General features: G+C 44.4%; 1 protein-coding gene across 1 annotated transcript in view; it reads right to left on the reverse strand.

Annotated features, from left to right (window-relative positions):
* Nucleotides 1–12,500, reverse strand: part of ptn (pleiotrophin) — a 101,104-nt gene that overhangs the window by 28,422 nt on the left and 60,182 nt on the right. The window lies entirely within an intron of this gene.

A 12,500-nucleotide genomic window follows, 5' to 3' on the forward strand; every position in this document is an offset into this window, starting at 1 on the left:
TCATCTCTCTTCAGACCAAGATGAACAAATTGTCTTTAGATGGCGTCCAGCATTTGTGGTGGTACACATTGAGTTTTACACAAAAAAGTGCATCATCTGACTAGTCAACCATGGTTGTGGAACTGACATGGTTTGGGGATGTATGAATGCCGTCAACATTGGAAATCTGAATTACACCTAAAGAAGCATGCATGTCAACATGCACTGTGACTACAGAAGCAGATCATGATACTCTCCATAGGATTTCATTCAAAACTCACACCCATCTATTTTAGCCAGGTGCAGACTCAAAATGTAAAATTTCAATGTAAGGAAAGGTTGAAACACACACCGATGACCTCCCTTTTAATCCCTTTTCATCTCCAAATAAAAAATGAATGTGGTTGCTGCCAACGGTGGTTCTACAAAGTATTAAGCAAAGGCTGTGAATACTTATGTAAATATGATTTCTTTGTTTTTTAATTTTAATACATTTTCAAAAACTCTCAAGAACTCTTTTTTTCACATGGTCATAATGGGGTATTTATGTTACATTTTGAGGACAGAGATTAATTTAATACAATTTGGAATAAGGCTGTAACGTAATAAAATGTGGAAAAAGTGAAGCGCTGTGAATACTTTCCGGATGCACTGTACATACAGTACACACTAGTACATCTACTTGTACTCTCTCTTTCTCTTTCTCTTTCTCTTTCTCTGACTCTGTCTCTTGTTCTCTCTCTTTTTTCCTCTACTTTCTTTACATGAGGCGCTTTAGACGCCTGCCGAGCTCAGTGAAGGGGAATGGACCAATTAGGGCCCATCTTGATGCCCCTGCTGCTCTCCTATACGCACACACACACACACACACACACACACACACACACACACACACACACACACACACACACACACACACACACACACACACACACACACACACACACACACACACACACACACACACACACACACACACACACACACACCGTTACCCCGTCCTCACATCACCACCAGTGTGCAAATCATTTTCTCTTCATCAATTTCAATTAATTATGAGACACACGCATCCTCTTCTTGCACTTTCAGTCGTATTTTTAGAGCCCACGTGCACTTGGGGACTTTTTGTACAGGCAAACTGAGAATAGTTGAATGGTGGTGGTAGACAGGGCCGGATTAACACACAGGCTAGATATGGCCGAAGCCTTGGGGCCCCCATCTGCCAGGGGCCCCTGATTGACCAAAACAGAGAATTGCAGATTTGTGAAAAGATGTGATATTGCACATGAATTATGTTATGTATAGTTTTTAATCTTGTTAACACTCCTTTCCACAGTTGGGAGACATGTTGTCCATAGTTCCAAGCTCATAATTATGGCTCTGTGTATGTCATTTTGTAGTCAAATTTGCCTTCTCGGGGGGCCAACAGCAACTTTTAGCTTAGGGGCCCCGGCCGTCTTAATCCGGCTCTGGTGGTAGAATGCATTACTAATGGAAGGTGCACAGAGAAAGAAAAAATGTATTTAGAGACTAGTAGACAATGCATCCCGCACACACACACACAAACACACAACCACACCCACCACGTGCATGCACACACATTCACACAGACACAGACAGACACACACGCATGTACACACGCGCACACACACACACACACACACACACACACACACAGACACACACACACACACACACACACACACACACACACACACACACACACACACACACACACACACACACACACACACACACACACACACACACACACACGCATGTACACACACACACACACACACACACGCGCACACACAAGCATATACAAACGTGCGCGCACACACACATACCAACACCCTAGACTACCCCAACCATCTTCACCTGCACACTTTATTATTAATTATCTGGCTATTAATAATAGCACTGAGCGTACTGCACTAACGTCCCTCTTCGTACTCATTAGAGTGGGTATAATGACTGGGAGAGCCACTCTTCTCTTCCTTCCTGAATGCATTACACAAGCACACACACATGAATGCACACACACGCACGTCCACACATACCTGTACACACGTGCAGACACACACACGCACGCATACGCACGTGCACACAGACACACACACGCACGTACGCACACACACACACACACACACACACACAGACAGACAGACACACACACACACACACACACAAACACACACGCACGCCCGCACGGCCACACATATCTGTACACACGTGCACACGCATGCACGCACGCACACATACGCACACACATAGTTTTCAATTGTCTGATTGCTCCTCTTTCCTCTTTCTTCTTTTTGTCTGTGGAATAACGGTAAGAAAAATAATAATAATAATACTCCAAATATCTTGCTGCCGAGTGTCTGCAAAAGCATTGATCTAGAATTCAATATACGCATTCAATATACAGTAGCCTATTTAGTTCCTTCCAAGAAGAGCCAGAGCCCCTTTTCCTTGCCAATTTCTTTCACAAAGGAAATCTCTCATACCCAAACTTTGCAGAAAAAACAAACGAAAAAAAAGCCACAAAAAAAAGACAAACAAGTCCGACAGACAGACACAGATGCGTCCATCTTTGCACTGCCACCTTGTGGACACAGGAGGGAATGACTATTTAGGATGCGTTTCAGACGGACAGACGGACAGACTGCCAGACCGACCGACTGACGGACGGACATACCCTCAATAGAGATGCTAGGACGCATCTAAAAAGAACCAAGCCAGGTTTGAAGCATCCTTTTGTTGTACAGTATGCTGCTGACACACAGTGCAAGCCAGGCCAAGAGTTGGTGCAATCCATCCAGCCAGTGGCATCTTCTCTGTACTTAATTCAACACCAAGGGAGTCAAACTTAGCGTAGAGCCCAATATCTAATTACAGTAGAGTAGAGTAAAGTAGAGTAACATTTACTAATCCAGGAGGAAAGTAAGGTGTCTAGTAGCATACCGTACATACAGTACATACATAGGCTACACAATGCAGAAGACATTACACAATAAAGAATACACAAAACATTTCACGCTACACATTACACTAAGGGCGCTGGAACAAGCTTTGAAGTGGTGGTGCATATTTTTTTTTCTTGATTTTTCATTTCCTTAAAATGTTACTGCTGCTGCACTCCACTCATTTGCAGTAAAAGTTGAGAAAGCCTCATTTAGGGAGCCCAAAAGCGGGGATGCGAATGCACCACTGCATCCTTCTTTCCAGCAACTATGTGTTGAAATAACACTAAAAGAATAACATCCAGCCAGCGCGCTAAGCCCCCCACATTTGGGCTTACATTGCCCAGGGGGACCCCGGTTCTAGTCCGGCCGGCCCATTTCCCGACCTTGCCCCATCTCTCTCTCCCAATCGTTTCCTGTCTACTCTCACACTGTCCTATAATAATAAAGGCCAAAAAGCCCCCCCCCAAAAAAGGTAAAAAAAGAATAACATCCAGCTATTCAGCCATCCAGCCATGGAAACAGGCTTTTCTTTGAGTGTGTTCAGCCCTCGGTTCGGTTTTTCAATGATTCATGAGTGGTCATGGCTTGCTAGCATCACATGTCAAAAGGCTAGGCAGACACTTCTTGCGCACCCGGCTGGCGTTTGTAGGTCCTGGGGTCTCTGCACCTGAAGCCAAGGGGAGCTGTGCCATACGTATGGTACGGTGCGACACAGTGCACACAGTGACTCAAAGCACGCTCCCCAAAGGGTACGGTGGAAAAGAAACTCATCAAATATTTAGTGCAAGTCCCTCTCCCTGCACTTTCTCCACTTCTTTTTCTTATCTTTTTAGGGGCCAAGCAGCGAAGCTGGCGAAGGCCCCTATAGAGTTAGTAGGTTTTCTTCATTATTATTAGGGGCCAAGCAGCGAAGCTGGCGAAGGCCCCTATAGAGTTAGTAGGTTTTCTGCTTATTATTATTATTATCTAGGCACCTTTCTTCTCCTTAGCAAGTCTATGGCAGCCCATAGAACCGTAGGTAGGAAAATGCTGTAAATTGGCACACACATTAGGGACAGTCTCAGCATTACCCACAGCGATTTATAGGTCCCCAATCCCAACGCTCTAGCGCCACCAGCAGGTCAAAGTTGCAGGTACATTTCTGCTTGTAACTTTTGAACCGCTGGGCCAATTTTCATAAACGTGGTATCCCTGGAATCCTTGGGCCAAGACGAATCCAACGCACCCTATGACGTCATTTTCCGCCAGGATAGTTTTCCCGCCATTTTGAATTTTGTAATATTTAATAAAAATGCTATTTTTCCCGCAATTTTTGACCAATTCGCCCGAAACTTGGTATATAGTATCTCTGGACTGAGTTACACATGGGGTCTCAAGGAATATTGGATATCTTTTATCGTTCAGCCGTGACAGCCAATCAAAATTGTTGTAAAAGTGGCAAAACAGGAAGTGAGGTCATATCTCAGCAACCGTTTGTCGAATTAGTCTGGGATTTTGTACACAAATAGTAGTCCATCCCAAGACCTACCACAAAGAAAATCAGATCCCCAGCTCAAACTCTGTAGCGCCACCAACAGGTCAAATTTTTAGCTACATTTTTGCCTGTAGCGTTTACACTGTATGCCTAATTTTGAAAATAATACTATCACTAGAATCCTTGGGCCAAGCCGAATCCAACGCACTATATGACTTCATGTCAAACAGAAGAAAAAAGTCCGCCATTTTGAATTTTGTGAAATTCAATAAAAATGCTACTTATCCCACAATTTTGGTCAGAATGCCCTACAAAAGGGTACACTTCATCTTGGGACTGATATGCTTTAGGGTATTTAAAGAATTTTGGACACCTCTTATCGTTTGCTGGTGACAGCCAATCAAAATTGTCATAAAGGTGGCAAAACAGGAAGTGAGGTCATATCTCAGCAACCGTTAGTCAGATTCTGTTAGGATTTTTTGCACACATACTAGTCCATCCCATGACCTCCCACAAAAAATCCAGACCCCAAGCTCAAACTCTCTAGCGCCACCAACAGGTAACAGAAAGTGAGCTCATATCTCGGCAGCTCTTCAACGGATTCAAACTAAACTTGGATTATGTGATCACACTCCCCTCCAAGGAATGCACACCAACATTGCCAACATTTTGGGCCAAAGGGGGCGCTGCAGTTCCTTCTGTTGCCATGGCAACTTTGGCAAGTTTACTGCTTGGCCCCGCATTGCTGCTTGCAGCTATATTTAGGGCCCGAGCACCGGAGGGTGCGAGGCCCTATTGTTCTTGCTCGGATTATTATTATTATTATTATTCTTCTTGCTCGTTGTTTGGGTCGCCCATTTTGTCTGAGAAGCACTTGGTTGCACGCCGCTTTGCACGGTGATCCGAAATGTGCGCCGCTACTCAGAACCAGAAGCTCGGGTCCAGATTGGGTCCGGGCACAGAATAGCGCCCCCTATTGTGTAGGGCCTATGGGGCGGGGCCGGTATAAAGTACAAGCTACAGACTCCAAAATTTGTGGGTGTGTGTATCTCACTAAGACAAACAAAAAAGTCAACAGACTGCCATGGCCACACCCAACAGGAAGTGAGATAATTAGGGGCCAAGCAGCGCATCGAAAATCAGTAAAAATGCTATTCCTCCCTCAATTTTTGATCAATCTTTCTGAAAGTCGGTATAGAGCACCTCTAGATTGAGCCTCACAAAAGTTATCAAGTGGATTTTGCGGTTATGTTTTTGTTCGGCCGTTACAGCCAATCAAAAACGGACTTAAAGTCGCCAAACAGGAAGTGATGCTATATCTTGAAAACCCATGGACATAATCTCCTGCAAATTGCCACAGACCTTCTTGTCTATACCATGACCCTCCACAAGAAATATCAGGTCTCCAGTTTAAGCTCTCTAGCGCCACCAGCAGGTCAAAACTAGGGCCGATATAAGTACAAGTTACAGACTCCAAATTTTTTGGTGGTGTGTATCTCACTAAGACAAACAAAAAAGTAAATAGGTTGCTATGGCCAAACCCAACAGGAAGTGAGATAATTAGGGGCCAAGCAGCGCATCGAAAATCAGTAAAAATGCTATTCCTCCCTCAATTTTTGACCAATCTTTCTGAAAGTCGGTATATAGCATCTCTGAAACGAGCCTAACAAAACTTATCGAATGGATTTTGCGGTAATGTGTTCGTTCGGCTGTGACAGCCAATCAAAAACGGCCTAAAGGTCGCCAAACAGGAAGTGATGCTATATCTTGGGAACCCATGGTCACAATGTCCTATAAATTGTCACAGACATTTCCGTCCATACCATGACCCACCACAAAAAAATACAGGTAGCTAGCTCAAACTCCCTAGCGCCACCAGCAGGTTAAAATTTTAGATACATTTCTGCCTGTAACTTTTGAACCACACGCTCAATTTTAAATCTGGTGGTAGCGTTGAAATCCTTGGGCCAAGCCGAAACCAACGAACCATATGACATCATATCCACCATTATAGAATGTCAGCCATTTTGGATTACGTCGCCGAACAGGAAGTGAAGTCATATCTTGAGAACCCATGGTCAGAACGTTCTGCAAATTGTTACAGACATTCTTGACCATCCCATGACTCCCCACAAGAAATATCAGGTCGCTAGCTCAAACACACTAGCGATACCAGCAGTTCAAATTTCAAAGTCACCACTCACCAGCAGGCCAAAGTTTTAGCTACATTTCTGCCTGAACCACACGCTCAATTTTAAATCTGGTGGTAGTGTTGAAATCCTTGGGCCAAGATGAATCCAACGAACCCCATGACATCATACCCACAGTTTCAGAATGTCCGCCATTTTGGATTTGGTGAAAATCGATAACGTGCTCCTAATCCTTCAAATTTGGTCTGATTTTCTCAAAACTTGATACATATGATTTCAGGAGCACTCTGAATAGATTTGTAAAAGGGTTTCATTACATCTTGTACGGTTTGGCCATGACAGCCAATCAAAATCCTCCTAATACCCCCAAACAGGAAGTGAAGTCATATCTCAGCAAACCATAGTAAGAATCTTTTGTGAATTGTCACACACATTCTCATTGTCCCATAACTTCCCACAAGAACTTCCAGGTCCCCATTTCTGCTTGTAAAACTTACATGGCATGGTTGTTCAGTATGGTGCATTTACAAATCCAAAAGTGTTAGACTCAATAGAACCCCCTGCAGAGACCTGTCCGAAGCTGGCATATATATGATTGCAGTGGCTACCAGGTGCCGTGCCACCATGTTTTAGGCGAATTAATTGCTATAAATGTGGAAATTAAAACATTTTGCATGTGTCTATATGATTGAAATGGCAATGCAAAGGGATACAGAGAGGGGAAGTGGACAAGATAGCAGTGCTAAGACAATGACGCCTTCTCCTTCCTCATACCTGTCAGAAAATTGTTACACTTCATCCGTTTTTCACAGGTAGGGGTGTATTAGGGCAGGGCGATGTGCCATGCCCCCTGGGCCGTAGGTGCGAGGGCCCGCCAAGGCTGCTCGCAGCTTTAATTAGGGGCCAAGCAGCGAAGCTGGCGAAGGCCCCTATAGAGTTAGTAGGTTTTCTTCATTATTATTATTCTCTAGTCACCATTCCTCTCCCTCTGCAAGTCTATGGCAGCCCATAGAACCGTACGTAGGAAAATGCTGTAAATCGGCACACACATTCGGGCCCGGCTCAGCATTACCCACAGCAATTTATAGGTCCCCAGCCCCAACGCTCTAGCGCCACCAACAGGTCAAAGTTGCAAGTACATTTCTGCTTGTAACTTTTGAACCGCTGGGCCGATTTTCATAAACTTGGTATCCCTGGAATCCTTGGGCCAAGACGAATCCAACGCACCCTATGACGTCATTTTCCGCCAGGATAGTTTTCCCGCCATTTTGGATTTTGTAAAATTCAATAAAAATGCTATTTTTTCGGCAATTTTTGACCAATTCACCCGAAATTCGGTATATAGTATCTCTGTACTGAGCTACACATGGGGTCTTCAGGAATATTGGATATCATTTATCGTTTAGCCGTGAGAGCCAATCAAAATTGGCGTAAACGTGGCAAAACAGGAAGTGAGGTCATATCTCAGCAACCGTTTGTCGAATTGGGCAGGGATTTTGTACAAACATAGTAGTCCATCCCATAACCCACCACAAAAAAAAATCAGATCCCCAGCTCAAACTCTGTAGCGCCACCAGCAGGTCAAAATTTTAGCTACATTTTTGCCTGTAGCTTTTGAACCGTACTCCCAATTTTCAAAATATTGGTACACAGGTCATCTTCACACTATGTTGCACCCAGGTATGGATTTTCGTAACGATTGAAAAAACTATCAGCTCACAGCAGCCATTCAAAAATGTTGAAAGAATGGAGGGATTTTTTCTCATCTCTCTGTCTCCTCTGCTCCCCCTGCGCACGTTCACTGACACCATTCTCGGCAGGGGGTCAAGCCCCACTGCCCCAGCCCCTGCACCCCACCCACCACCCCCTCCTCACACACACACAGACAGACAGAGGGAGAGGGAGAGGGAGGGGGGAGAGGGAGAGGGAGAGGGAGAGGGACAGAGAGGGAAGAAGGGAGGGAGGGAGGGAGAGGGAGGGGGGAGAGGAAAGAATTTTGAACACCTCTTGTTGTTTGCCGGTGACAGCCAATCAAAATTGTCATAAAGGTGGTAAAACAGGAAGTGAGGTCATATCTCAGCAACCGTTAGTCAATTTCTGTTAGGATTTTTTGCACACATTCTAGTCCATCCCATGACCTCCCACAAAAAAATCCAGACCCCAAGCTCTCTAGCGCCACCAACAGGTAACAGGAAGTGAGCTCATATCTCGACAGCTCTTCAACGGATTCAAACTAAACTTGGTTTACGTGATCACACTCTCGTCCAAGGAATGCACACCAACATTGGCGAGATTTGGACCAAAGGGGGCGCTGCAGTTCCTTCTGTTGCCGTGGCGACTCTGGCAAGTTTACTGCTTGGCCCCGCATTGCTGCTTGCAGCTATATTTAGGGGCCAAGCAGCGAAGCTGGCGAAGGCCCCTATAGAGTTAGTAGGTTTTCTTCATTATTATTATTATTATTATTATTCTCTAGTCACCATTCCTATCCCTCTGCAAGTCTATGGCAGCCCATAGAACCGTAGGCAGGAAAATGCTGTAAATTGGCACACACATTCGGGGCAGTCTCAGCATTACCCACAGCAATTTATAGGACCCCAGCCCCAACGCTCTAGCGCCACCAGCAGGTCAAAGTTGCAGGTACATTTCTGCTTGTAACTTTTGAACCGCTGGGCCAATTTTCATAAACTTGGTATCCCTGGAATCCTTGAGTCAAGACGAATCCAACGCACCATATGACGTCATTTTCCGCCAGGATAGTTTTCCCGCCATTTTGAATTTTGTAAAATTCAATAAAAATGTTAATTTTCCCGCAATTTTTGACCAATTCACCCGAAATTCGGTATATAGTATCTCTGGACTGAGCTACACATGGGGTCTTCAGGAATATTGGATATCTTTTATCGTTTAGCCGTGACAGCCAATCAAATTTGACGTAAACGTGGCGGAACAGGAAGTGAGGTCATATCTCAGCAACCGTTTGTCGAATTGGGCAGGGATTTTGTACACACATAGTAGTCCATCCCATGACCTACCACAAAAAAAATCAGATCCCCAGCTCAAACTCTGTAGCGCCACCAGCAGGTCAAAATTTTAGCTACATTTTTGCCTGTATCTTTTGAACCGTACTCCCAATTTTCAAAATATTGGTACACAGGTCATCCTCACACCATGTTGCATACAGGTATGGATTTTCGTAATGATTGAAAAAACTATCAGCTCACAGCAGCCATTCAAAATTGTGGAAAGAATGGAGGGATTTTTTCTCATCTCTCTGTCTCCTCTGCTCCCCTTGCGCACGTTCACTGACACCATTCTCGGCAGGGGGTCAAGCCCCACTGCCCCAGCCCCTGCACCCCACCCCCCACCCCCTCCTCACACACACACAGACAGACAGAGGGAGAGGGAGAGGGAGAGGGAGGGGGGAGAGGGAGAGGGAGAGGGAGAGAGAGGGAAGAAGGGAGGGAGGGAGGGAGGGAGAGGGAGGGGGGAGAGGAAAGAATTTTGAACACCTCTTGTCGTTTGCCGGTGACAGCCAATCAAAATTGTCATAAAGGTGGCAAAACAGGAAGTGAGGTCATATCTCAGCAACCGTTAGTCAATTTCTGTTAGGATTTTTTGCACACATTCTAGTCCATCCCATGACCTCCCACAAAAAAATCCAGACCCCAAGCTCTCTAGCGCCACCAACAGGTAGGTAACAGGAAGTGAGCTCATATCTCGGCAGCTCTTCAACGGATTCAAACTAAACTTGGTTTACGTGATCACACTCTCGTCCAAGGAATGCACACCAACATTGGCGAGATTTGGACCAAAGGGGGCGCTGCAGTTCCTTCTGTTGCCGTGGCGGCTCTGGCAAGTTTACTGCTTGGCCCCGCATTGCTGCTTGCAGCTATATTTATTATTTAGTCACCATTCTTATCCCTCTGCAAGTCTATGGCAGCCCATAGAACCGTACGTAGGAAAATGCTGTAAATCGGCACACACATTCGGGCCTGACTCAGCATTACCCACAGCAATTTATAGGTCCCCAGCCCCAACGCTCTAGCGCCACCAACAGGTCAAAGTTGCAGGTACATTTCTGCTTGTAACTTTTGAACCGCTGGGCCAATTTTCATAAACTTGGTATCCCTGGAATCCTTGGGCCAAGACGAATCCAACGCACCCTATGACGTCATTTTCCGCCAGGATAGTTTTCCCGCCATTTTGGATTTTGTGAAATTCAATAAAAATGCTATTTTTCCCGCAATTTTTGACCAATTCACCCGAAACTTGGTATATAGTATCTCCAGACTGAGCTTTACATGGGGTCTCAAGGAATATTAGATATCTTTTATAGTTTTGCCGTGACAGCCAATCAAAATTGTCGTAAAAGTGGTGAAACAGGAAGTGAGGTCATATCTCAGCAACTGTTTGTTGAATTAGGTTGGGATTTTGTACACACATAGTAGTCCATCCCATGACCTACCAAAAACAAAATCAGAACCCCAGCTCAAACTCTGTAGCGCCACCAGCAGGTCAAAATTTTAGCTACATTTTTGCCTGTAGCTTTTAAACCATATGCACGATGTAAAATATATTATTATCACTAGAATCCTTGGGCCAAGCCGAATTCAACGCACTATATGAAGTTATGTCAACGCAGAAGGGAAATTCCGCCATTTTGAATTTTGTAAAATTCACTGTAAGTCTATGGTAGCCCATAGAACCATACATAGAAAATTGCTGTAAATTGGCACACATATTTGAGGCAGCATCAACATTACCCACAGCGAGTTATAGGTCCCCAGCCCCAATACTCTAGCGCCACCAGCAGGTGAAAGTCGCAGGTACATTTCTGCTTGTAACTTTTGAACCGCTGGATCAATTTTCATAAACCTGGTATCCCTGGAATCCTTGGGCCAAGACGAATCCAACGCACCCTATGACGTCATTTTCTGCCTGGATAGTTTTCCCGCCATTTTGAATTTTCTAAAATTCAATAAAAATGCTATTTTTCCCGCAATTTTTGACCATTTCGCCCGAAATTCGGTATATTGTATCTCTGTACTGAGGTTTGTATGGGGTCTCAAGAAATATTAGATATCTTTTATCGTTTAGCCGTGACAGCCAATCAAAATTGTTGTAAAAGTGGCAAAACAGGAAGTGAGGTCATATCTCAGCAACCCTTTGTCGGTTTCAGCTAGGATTTTTTACACACATATATGTCCATCTTATGACCTACTGAAAAAAAATTTCAGACCCCCAGCTGAAACTCTGTAGCGCCACCAACAGGTCAAAATTTTAGCTACATTTTTGCCTGTAGCTTTTAAACCATGTGCACAATGTAAAATATATTATCATCACTAGAATCCTTGGGCCAAGCAGAATCCAACGCACTATATAACGTTATGTAAACGCAGAAGGGAAATTCCGCCATTTTAAATTTTGTAAAATTCAATAAAATGCTACTCGTCACACAATTTTTGTCAAAATGACCAGCAAAAAGGTACACATCATCTTCAGACTGATAGGCATTAGGGTATCCAAAGAATTTTTTATACCTCTTATCGTTTGGAGGTGACAGCCAATCAAAATTGTCATAAAAGTGGCAAAACAGGAAGTGAGGTCATATCTCAGCAACCGTTTGTCAGATTCTTTAAGCTATTTTTTGCACACATACTAGTCAATCCCATGACCTCCCACAAAAAAAATCCAGATTCCCAGCTCAAACTCTCTAGCGCCACCAACAGGTAACAGGAAGTGAGCTTATATTTGTCAGCCCTTTAAGGGATTCAAAATAAACTTGGTTCATGTGAGCACACTCCCCTCCAAGGAATGCACACCAACATTGGCGAGATTTGGGCCAAAGGGGGCGCTGCAGTTCCTTCTGTTGCCGTGGCGACTTTGCCAAGTTTACTGCTTGGCCCCGCATTGCTGCTTGCAGCTATA

This window comes from Engraulis encrasicolus, chromosome 15 (assembly GCF_034702125.1).
Source record: "Engraulis encrasicolus isolate BLACKSEA-1 chromosome 15, IST_EnEncr_1.0, whole genome shotgun sequence".
NCBI classification, from domain to species: Eukaryota; Metazoa; Chordata; class Actinopteri; order Clupeiformes; family Engraulidae; genus Engraulis; species Engraulis encrasicolus.